The sequence below is a fragment of the Tachyglossus aculeatus genome, chromosome 12 (assembly GCF_015852505.1).
Source record: "Tachyglossus aculeatus isolate mTacAcu1 chromosome 12, mTacAcu1.pri, whole genome shotgun sequence".
Classification (NCBI taxonomy): domain Eukaryota; kingdom Metazoa; phylum Chordata; class Mammalia; order Monotremata; family Tachyglossidae; genus Tachyglossus; species Tachyglossus aculeatus.
In genome coordinates this window covers 7,335,284-7,344,844 of record NC_052077.1, presented here as the reverse complement: position 1 = coordinate 7,344,844, position 9,561 = coordinate 7,335,284, and the positions used below count along the sequence as shown (strand labels likewise).

General features: G+C 41.6%; 1 non-coding gene across 1 annotated transcript; it reads right to left on the bottom strand.

The window, feature by feature from the left end:
• Positions 1-6,336: 6,336 nt before the first annotated feature.
• LOC119935917 lies at positions 6,337-6,472 on the bottom strand. Its single transcript, XR_005453514.1, has one exon. It is a non-coding gene; the product is annotated as a small nucleolar RNA SNORA7 (small nucleolar RNA).
• Between the last annotated feature and the right edge of the window lie 3,089 nt (positions 6,473-9,561).

The following is a 9,561-nucleotide window of genomic DNA, read 5'->3' as shown; positions in this document are numbered from 1 at the left end:
GTAGAGACACCTACCTACTCTATTGTACTCTACCCAGAGCTTAGTACAGCACTCCTCAATCAGTCAACAATATTTACTGATCCCTTATTCTGTGCAGAGCACTGTACTAAGCACTTGGGAGAGTACAATACAGTAGATTTGGTAGATTGGTTGGTAGATATGATCTGTACCCACAAGGAGCTTACAGCCTAAGGTAAGCGGGGGAGACAAACATTAAAAGGAATCTTGGATACGTATATAAGTACTGGGTAGGGACTGTCTCTATATGTTGCAAATTTGTACTTCCCAAGCGCTTAGTACAGTGCTCTGCACATAGTAAGCACTCAATAAATATGATTGATGATGATGGAGCTGAGAGTGGGGTGAATATCAAGTGCTTAAAGGACACAGATCCAAGTGCATAGGTGAAGTAGAATGGAGAGAGAATAGGGAACGGGAGGGATTAGAGAAGCCCTCTTGGAGAATATGTAATTTTAATAAGATGTTGAAGGTGAGGAAAGTGGTGCTTTTTCACATTTGAAGGGGGAGGGAGTTCCTGGCAAGATGGATGACACGGGAAAGGAGTCCACGGTGAGACAGATAAGCTTGAGGTGTGATGAGTTCGTTGGCATTAATAAAGTGAAGTGTGCAGGCTGAGTTTTAGTAGGAAATCAGTGAGAAGAGTTAGGACAGTGAGAGCTGATTGCTTTAAATGATGATGATAATAATAATGTTGGCATTTGGTAAGCACTTACTATGTGCCAAACACTGTTCTAAGCGCTGGGGGGGGGGGATACAAGGTAATCAGGTTGTCCCACATGAGGCTCACAGTCTCAATCCCCATTTTCCAGATGAGGTAACTGAGGCCCAGAGAAGTTAAGTGACTTGCCCAAAGTCACACAGCTGCCAAGTAGCAGAGGCGGGATTACAACCCATGACTTCTGACTCCCAAGCCTGTGCATTTTCCACTGAGCCAAGCTAAGACAATGGTAGGGAGTTTCTGTTTGATGAGAAAGTGCATGGGCAAGAAGTTCTTGAGGATTGTGGAAACCTGGATCATTTTTTTTTTAATTATCTAGGCAACAGTCTTCATTGATTGATTAAAATGTGTTAGACTGGGTATGCAATATAATACTGGACTACAGTGCATTTTATGAACATATGCTGAGTTCACTTGAATTTAATAATGAATAATAATAGTAATGATGGTATTTGTTAAGTGCTTACTGTGTGCCAAGCACTGTTTAAAAATATAAGATAATCAGGTTGTCCCACATGGGGATCACAGTCTTAATCCCCATTTTACAGATGAAGTAACTGAGGTTCAGAGAAGTTAAGTGACTTGCCCAAAGTAACACAGCTGGTAAATGGTGAATCCAGGATTGGATTGGGAGCTATGACTCCCAAGCCTGGGCTCTTTCCACTGAGCAATGCTGCTTCTCATAATGATAATAATAATAAATGATTGATTGGAGCTAGAAATTTTTTCTGGGGCAACCTCTACCAATCCCCCCTCCACTACTCAATTTCCAACACTGTTGTATTGAACTCTCCAAAGCACTTGGTACGGTGCTCTGAAAACCGTAAGTGCTTAATAAATATGATTGATTGATTGATTGACTGATTCCAGAACTGTTGTTTTCCTTTCCAGGGCCCTGTGAACATGGATATCATGCCCAAACAATGGGACTCAATGAGGCGATAGCTCTCCAGCAGTGGACTGGATCCTTAAAATAAAAATCCCAGACATGCAAGTGTCTAGTGCCACATCCATTCCAGACCAGGGATAGGCTAGCTCAATACAGGACTGCCCAGCATAAAACCAGACTCTGGAGCTAGCGTGCCTTAGTGGCAAGAGCACAGGCTTGAAAGTCAGAAGTCATGGGCTCTAATTCTGGCTCCTCCACTTGCCAGCTGTGTGACTTTGGGCAATTCACTTAACTTCTCTGTGCCTCAGTTACCTCATCTGTAAAATGGGGATTAAGCCTGTGAACCCCACGTGGGACAACCTGATTACCTTGTATCTACCCCAGCACTTAGAACAGTCGTTGGCACATAGTAAGTGCTTACCAAATACCATCGTCATTATTAATACCAACAAGGGATGAACAGGGTCCTCTAAACAAAATATCCCCTTTCCTCCAACATGGCTGGTGCTGAGTTTCAAACAGCTCTGACACAGAGGAGAGTGAATCTGAGGATCCGGGAGGTGCATGGAACCTTCCATGATAAGCAGGAAGGGTCCTGCTTTGGCCTAAAGAGGCCTCTGGATTCCCACTGCCACCATATAGACCACCAAAGCGATATCCTGTCCCTAAGAAAGATCTTCCTCAAACTTAGTCCAAAACTGGATCCCATTTGGGCCTGTAATTTTTACAGCAGAACCAAGATGAGTGCTCTTTTCCCCAGTTTAAAGAAGCCATGAGCAAAGAAGTAGGTTTTTTCACTTCAGAAAAAATGGATGCTTTGAATTCAGGAAGCTGATGGAAGAATAGTTCCACCAAATCTCCCATATCTTCTTTATTTTCTCTTAATGACTTTGTTGAACTCTTACCATGTGCCAGGCACTGGAATAGGACAAGTTAATCAGCTTTGATATAGTCCCTGTTCCAAATGGGGCTCAAAGACTTAATCCCTATTTTTTACAGATAAGGTAACTGAGGAAAAGAGACGTTAAGTGACTTACCCACAGTCACATAACAGACAAGAGCCAGGATTAGAATCCAGGTTCTCGGACTCCTAGGTTCGTGCTCTTGGCACTAGGCCATGCCACTTCTCTTTTCTCATCCACTCTTTTAACTACTAAAGTAAACATCATCTCTCTGGGGAGTAAAATAACAGTGTGGTAAGTGTGCTAACGGAAGTGTTACGTGTCTTTACACTGGCCTCTCCCTATTGTTTGCTGTGCCCTTTCAGAGCTATGATCCTGGGACAGGACATTGCTTCAGTAGTATGGTGGTGCCAACCGTACTTTAAATTGACAATAAATCCTGCCAGTTCTTCCTCAGAAACTTTTTGTAGATCCACCCCTTCCTCTCCATCCTTGTTGAAGCACTCATCATATTAATAGTAATGGCATTTATTAAGCGCTTACTATGTGCAAAGCACTGTTCTAAGCACTGGGGAGGTTACAAGGTGATCAGGTTGTCCCACATGGGGCTCACAGTTTTAATCCCCATTTTACAGATCAGGGAACTGAGACGAAGAGATGTTAACTGACTTGCCCAAAGTCACATAGCTGACAATTGGTGGAGCTGGGATTTGAACCCATGACCTCTGACTCTCTCTATATACATACCTGTATATATGTATATAGGAGAATATATGTATATATGGAGAAGCAGCGTGGCTCACTGGAAAGAGCCTGGGCTTTGGCGTCAGAGTTCATGGGTTCATATCCCGGCTCCGCCAATTGTCAGCTGTGTGACTTTGGGCAAGTCACTTCACTTCTCTGGGCCTCAGTTCCCTCATCAGTAAAAGGGGGATGAAGACTGTGAGCCCCCATGCGGCAACCTGATCACCTTGTAAACTCCCCAGCGCTTAGAACAGTGCTTTTCACACAGTAAGTGCTTAATAAATGCCATTATTATTATTATTATATATGTTTGTACATATTTATTACTCTATTTATTTTACTTGTACATATCTATTCTATTTTATTTTGTTAGTATGTTTGGTTTTGTCTCCCCCTTTTAGACTGTGAGCACACTGTTGGGTAGGGACTGTCTCTATATGTTGCCAATTTGTACTTCCCAAGAGCTTAGTACAGTGCTCTGCACACAGTAAGCGCTCAATAAATACGATTGATTGATTGACTCCAAAGCCCGGGCTCTTTCCACTGAGCCATGCTGCTTCTCTACTGTACTGTATCAGCTGCTCTCCTGCCTCCCTGCCTCTAGCCTTCCCCCACAATGTTCATATTCCACTGTTCATATTCCATCCCACTGCCTGGACAGTCTCCCCAAAATGTCACTTAGCACACACTTCTGTCCTCCTCAGAACCCTCTAATAGCCCCCCATTTCCCTTCCTACTGAGAAAAAACTCCTCACAATTAGCTTCAAGGCTTATCCAGCGCTTAGAACAGTGCTTTGCACATAGTAAGCGCTTAATAAATGCTAGCATTATTATCCACCAATTCTCCCCAAATAGACTCTCTTCAGTTACTCCCTAGCTTGAACTCTTTCTAAGCTCCTTGAGAGCAGGAATTGTGTCTCTCCCAAGCACTAAGTACAGTGCTCTGCACACAGTAAATCACTTAACAAATACCGTTCATTGATTAATAGCTGATTCCCAGGGAGCTAGCAGAGGGCACTAGCCCTGGTTGAAGTGGGGCAAGAGATGTTTCTGTTTATTGTTATATAGTACTTTCCCAAGAGCTTAGTACAGTGCTTTGCACACAATAAGCGCTCACTACAAGCGATTGAATATGAATAAGCAAACCCTGCTCTCATCTGGCCTGTCTCTGACCCTTTGCTTGCACTTTTCTCTCCCAATCTAGAAATTCTTTCCTCACTAAATCCAGCAAACCTCAGCTTTAACTACCTTCAGAGCCCTCCTAAAATCCCATCTCCTCCCCTCCAAGCCATCCTCAACTAAATTTACTCCTACCACTAGTTGCATTCACTTAATAGGTACATCTAGAAGCTGTGGACATATGTTTATGTGATTGAATATTCAATTATCCTGATTCTACTGCTTGTCAATACTCCTCCCAATCTCTGTTTCATTTTTCTAATAAATTTCTGGAATAAAAAAAAAAGGATCCAAGCAGGGATTTGACTGTTTTTCTTTTTTTACCATCACCATTATTTTCCACGATACATTTTCAGGGTAAGTCTATCTTTAGGAAAGCCCAAGAAAACATCCAATCCTACTGTCACTGATGGGATAAGTCTAAAATGATTCTTGCCTCTATGAACCAGGTTGACCTGGTCAGCAGAACTGGGATCAGAACAGAATGTTTCCCTAGGCAGGGACCTTTTCCTTTAGCTAACACTGCCAGGAAAGAGCTATTTGTTCATTTCAGAATGACCTACCATTCAGTCTATTTCCTGCATTCGTGGCAGAGCTTTGGAAAGTGCTGGGCAATGGCCTATCCCAATTTCTTCTGTAAATGTCACAAACAAGAATTTGTTTACCTAAAGTTTGGTGTTGGTTTTTGTTTTAATAGAGGGGAGAGTTGAATTTCTTTTAGGTGAGAAAAAAATTCCACATTCATTTATATTGTTGCTGCACATCCAGCAAAAATGATGCAATAGTATTCTGGAATTTCTGTTTCTTTAAGAAACTCTACAAATATTTTGCACCAATACCAGTATAGGGTGAAATACCACAATTTCAAACGAAATTCACCTATCAGCAAAAAATTAAAACTTTTCAGAGCTCACAGGCAAAAACTTGGTCTTACTTGCTATGTATAGCGATTATTAACCTGAAAAAAATGACGATTTTTCTAAATATAATGGCCAAGTAAAATTGCTTATTTTCATGAATCCCCAAAATATGAGTTTATTCATCAGTAAAAGTAATTTTTTAGCATTGCATACTAAAGACTGATTTAACCACCTCTAACGTACAGAAGGTTTAAAGGTGGAAATCTTTCTCAATCACTGAAGGATCAGCAAATGACTAGGGTGGCTTATTAAGTCTTGATCGGTATACCCCGATTCATCTTGGGATCACTGTTTATTTTATTAGTATGCTCAATAATGGGAACTATTACACGAAATGACTAACTTAACTAGATGTAGCATTTCACACTGGACAGTGAACATTTATCTTCCTGTGATTATGACTGCACTGTTATTGTCTTTGCCTGGATTTGTAGTCCTGCAATTAAGTATTGCCCCAAGCTCATCTGCCTGTAGGTTTTAAGGGATGTGTACCACCCCCCAACACTACCACTCTCCAGAGGGAACAACCTGGAAACTGCCCAGAGAGTAGTATCATCATCCATGTTGATTTTCTCATGACTTAAAACTATATTTCAAAGTAAGGGATAGAACGTACAGCTCAGAGAAGAGCCTAGACAAACCTCGGAATTAGCCTTTCAGGCAAAAATGAAGTCTTTTGGCCGCAAATAAAAAATTTCACCCTTATTAAGTGTCCTCATTTATATTAACTAGTCTTCTAGATAAATCCTTGTCTTGTCTTATGCCATCGAGTCGCCTCCGACTCATTGTGACGCCATGGACACATCTCTCCCAGAATGCCCCACCTCCATCTGCTATTGTTTTGGTAGTGGAACCATAGAATTTCCTTGATAAAAATATAGGAGTGGTTTAACCATTGCCTCCTTCCTTGTGGTCAACTTTACTCTCTCCCGTGCTACTGCTGGCCACCACAGGTGAATTTTGACTTGTAGCAGACTGTCTTCCACTCGCTAGCCAATGCCCAAGCTAGGAATGGAATGAGAATGCTTCTGCTAGACTCTCCCTCCCATAGTTGAGATTGGTAGAGTACTGGAAACTCTCCAGGTACAACCCTGAGGTGGGAAGATAAAACCTAGCAAATAAAAATACATTAGTCCATTCCGACTTCTTGACTTGCCCATTCTACTCCATGGAGGAATATGGAGAACACTGCTCGTTGTGAGCAGGGAACATTTCTGTTTACTGTTACATTGGACTCTCCCAAGCTATTAGGACAGTCATCTGCACACAGTGAGCGCTCAATAAATATGATTGACGGACCTGTTGTTAATGGCATTGAAGCACTGTACTAAGCACTGGGGCAGATACATGATAAACAGAGCAGGGCGTGCACCAAACTGAGCTGTCATTTGCTGCTTCCTCTTAACTCTCCACTACGACACGTGACCATTTGAGGTTTTACTCCACTGTGTCTTGAAATGTTTTTAGTTTTTTCTGCCTTTCTTGTTATGCCATTTCAATTCATCATAAATCAACTCTTTGGGTATCCTGCTGCCTTCTATTCTTTTCATTCATCCCACCGCTTCAATGCTGGTGGTCTGATTGCATTCCAAGACCTCATTATTTGTGTTACTCTTGTGCCACGTGATTTTAAATACTGCACAAGGTGGTGTTGGTGGAACTACCCTAGAGATCAAATGTGGCATCTCTGGTAGATAGAAATAGTAGTAATATTAAGTACTTACCATGGACAAAGACTATACTAAGCGCTGGGGTAGATACAAGATAATTAGGTCAGGCACAGCTCCTGTGCTATGTGAAGTTCACAGACTTAACGGGAGGTTAGACATGGCAATTAAACTTCAGACTTCCAGTTTTGTCAAATCATTTTACACTGCTTTTGAGACTCCCAAAGGGCATACTAATCTTCCCTCCTCTTGTAACTATTCTCACATCTTTAGACAATTTGCTACCCAGGTAACAGAATTCAGCAATTGTATGTGACTCTGTTGCCAGAGACCCTTAATTGCATGCAAGATTGGCTAAGTGTGGGTGGATACCAAACATTTGCCTAATTGTAATCTACAGTATTTTGCTGATTCTGCATAACATATACTGCTTCTGCCCTGGCAAATTCCTTTGAATTATTTATTTGAGAATGTGCTTATAAACATGCTAGGGAAGAATTAAGGTGTTTCTTCATGGTATTATCTGCAAATCTACAGAGAAGATACTGGACATGGATTTCCTAGTTCTAAGTTTGGTGCATTTGTAAGTAATTCACTTAATTCCATGGAAAGAATAATTTCCCATTTTGCACCCTTATGTGGTCTATACTAAAGATAGTTGTCAATCTATTGATGACAATAGAGTGCGTACTGTATGCAGAGCACTGTACTAAGTGCTTGAGAGAGTGGAGAAGCAGCATGGCCTAGTGGATAGAGCACAGGCTTGGGAATCAGAAAGACCTGGGTTCTAATCCCGGCTCTGCCACTTGCCTGCTGTGTGACCTTGGGCAAGTCACTTCACTTCTCGGTGCCTCAGTTATGTCATCTGTAAAATGATTAAGACTGTGAGCCTCATGCCGGTTAGGGACTGTGTCCAACCCAATTTTCTTGCAACAATAATAATAATAATAATCATATTTCTGAAGCACTTACTATGTACCAGACACTGTACTAAGTGCTGGAGTGGATACAAGCAAATCAGGTTGGACACAGCTCCTGTCCCACGTGGGGCTCACAGATGAGGGAACTCAGGCACAGAGAAGTGAAGTGACTTGCCCAAGGTCATACAGCAGACCAGTGGCAGAGCCAGAATTAGAATCCAGGATTACAGTTATCATTATTATTATTCCATCAAAATAGAGTTGGTAGACACATTCCCTGCCCACCAGGCACCTATTCATTCATTCATTCATTCGTATTTATTGAGTGCTTACTGTGTGCAGAGCACTGTACTAAGTGCTTGGGAAGTACAAGTTGGCAACATATAGAGACAGTCCCTACCCAACAGTGGGCTCACAGTCTAGAAGGGGGAGACAGAGAACAAAACAAAACATATTAACAAAATAAAATAAATAGAATAAATATGTACAAATAAAATAGAGCAATAAATACTTACAAACATATATACGTATATACAGGTGATGTGGGGAGGGGAAGGAGGTAAAGCGGAGGGGATGGGAAGGGGGAGAGGAAGGAGGGGGCTCAGTCTGGGAAGGCTTCCTGGAGGAGGTGGGTCTAACATGGTCTAAGTCACAGTGAATTATTTCTGAAGCCTGTTTAAAACCTGACTTTCCAAAATCTATTCCTTCGGTTACAGGGCTCCGATAATAAAAACAAAGTTACCAGATTCCTCTATCACTTTTACTAGCGAAACATATGTTTTTCTTCCTCACTGGGTGCCATAAGGACTGATTTTGGTTCTGAGAGTCTACCTTATTTCAGCGCTGGATAGAGGAGTAGGCGCCAACTGGAATGAAACAGTTTAGTAGGTCAATTACATATTTAGGCACTGTCTTTGGTCCAGCAGAAATCGAGGGCCAGGGAGTAAGTTATATATGGCTACCGTGAATCAGTAGCTGGGACAGATATTGATGTTGGAAGTTTTCATGGCACCAAGCTCACATGGATATTTTAGCCAAAATCTGCTTATTCTCCACTAGTTAGAAAGTGAAAAACATTCTTAGGTTGGAAAGTCCACTCAGTTGGGAATTAATCAGTCCTTTTCTAGTACCCTTGAGCCTTCAGAGAGGGGATCGTGCCAACTTACTCCATTATACTCTCCCAAGCACTTAGGACAGAAAAAGAACTCAAATACCACTGATTGCCCAGGATGAAATCACGTACTCAAATGAGAATCTCACACCTAGAGAACATTTTTCTCATTTTGCCATGCTCTAATTACCTTCATATATGACCTTGGGCAAGTCACTTCACTTCTCGGTGCCTCAGTTACCTCATCCGTAAAATGATGTATATTAAACAACAAGCAGAATGCAGTGTTCTCAGTACTTTGGAATCACTGCTTCTTTTTCTCTTCCTGGTCAGTAAAAACAACTGAAATGCAAAATAAATGTGACCAATATATTAAAGGCGTTCAACTAACTGGTTTTTACCAAAACATTATGAAGCGTTAAATAATTTCAGGCAACTGGAAAACTATCTAATTGATGAGGGATTAGCTTTCCCTGTGCTCTGACATGAC